Raw genomic sequence first — 1,800 nt, 5'->3', positions numbered from 1 at the left:
AAAAAAAAAAAAAAACATTAAATAAATAAAATGTTAAAATTAGGATGGATACCAAAGGATTTCCAAGACCTCCCCAGGACTTGTGTTGTGCAGTTCWTTTTATTTTAGCCTCAGTCCTCACAGGGTCCGGCTGCAGAGACCATCCAGTCCTCCACATCGTCCAGGTTTAATGAGTTTTCTTCAACAGGAACTGTCTTTCTTCAGACCTCTCAAGCTCAGACTGAAAAACCATTTGTTGTATTTAACCTTGGTAGGGTTTGTACCTCCTTCAGAGTGGTCTCAGGTGTCTTGGTGGTCTCAGGTCTCAGGTGTCAGGTCTCTCAGTTTGTGTCGACCTGCTCCTGGTAGATTTACAGGTTCTCATATTCCTTGTTTCTCTGATGGATTGAACAGAACTACTGAGGTTTAGAGTGTTGGAAAAAAAAATTCTGTAAGCTGAATTAAGACAGTCYCTTATTTTGACTTTTATTTTTACTCTTAATAAATAACTTCACTTCCTACACTTGGACAGTGAAGGTTTATTGAATCTTTTCTGTCAAGGTCAATTTATTTCGACTGTGACTGATTTCTGATGACACTGCATGTTTAAGTACCTGGTACACAACTTTTTTTTTGTAATAATATGAATGTATTTTTGGAGATAACATTTAAAACATAAACACATTGCAAAAAAATACCCCCATACAGCTGAGATGAACAGTTGTTGAGATACTTGCATGGGAAGAAACAGGAAGTGATGTCAAAGGGGAATGTCTGCATGTAAACATAGCGCCGCTACAATAACAACTCAGATTAGACGAATCTGTTTCTTTAGATTATTTCTCCATCAGAGAGAGAAGAGTCAGAGTTCAAATATTGTTTCAATAAACAAAGACCAGAGTTTGGTTTCCTAAAGAGTTCCCCTTTGATGTCACTTCCTGTTTCATTTTGGCAGAGCCAAGTTCAAAAGAAAATGCCAGTTATAAATGGGTAAAATCACYTTTTATGCCAAGTTTCTTAAACATAAAGACTTTTTMTGTTTAAAGACTGTGAGTCATGGGAACTTAAAGTTCTTGCTGGAAGCAGAATAAACATTTAGCTTGCAGCTTGTGTTGAACTTTTACTGACAGGGAGACAATACAGAATTAGTTTCATCTGATCTGACACAATAAAAACTCAGAGCAGAGGTTTGAGACAGAATTCCACTTTTATTTTGAAGGTATTACTGTAAGCTATATGCAACATCTGACAACAAATAACTACAGAATGTTCCAGTGAAGTTCCTGTCAGCTCTATCGTTGGTTTTGTTGCTGTTTGGTCCAGAACCCCGTGTGTGAGTCGATGGTCTGCTCTGTGGACCATCACATGTCCGACACTGAAACACATGCACGTCTTCACCTGAACACAGCTGAGTAAGACAACGACCAAACGGACCCGACGGGATGAAGGGAAGTCGGACTTTTCTTATTGTTACCGACACATCCATAGTTTTACTACAGTTATTAGAAGGCTAGATTTACTGTACAGCTATGCACAAGAAGGTCCGAGATCAAGAGAGCACCATATTTACAATTCTATGTACATCTGCTTCTTAAAGAAACCTCAGACAAGGAAKAACAAACAAACAAACAAAAAAGAAAAACAAGTTCCTTTTGTTTCCTGTCGAGCGAAGCAGCCACTGAGGCCGTGATGTGGAAATGTTACAATAAGTGAAGCGAATGAAATGGTTCTGTACAGATAGCTGCAACGTGTTAGAGCTTATTGCCAATGACCTTAAAACACACACACACACACACACACACACACACACACACACACACA

This window comes from Austrofundulus limnaeus, unplaced genomic scaffold (assembly GCF_001266775.1).
Source record: "Austrofundulus limnaeus strain Quisiro unplaced genomic scaffold, Austrofundulus_limnaeus-1.0 Scaffold787, whole genome shotgun sequence".
In the NCBI taxonomy this organism is placed as follows: domain Eukaryota; kingdom Metazoa; phylum Chordata; class Actinopteri; order Cyprinodontiformes; family Rivulidae; genus Austrofundulus; species Austrofundulus limnaeus.
The sequence above is the reverse complement of the archived record's forward strand: the minus strand, read 5'-3'. Positions refer to the sequence as shown.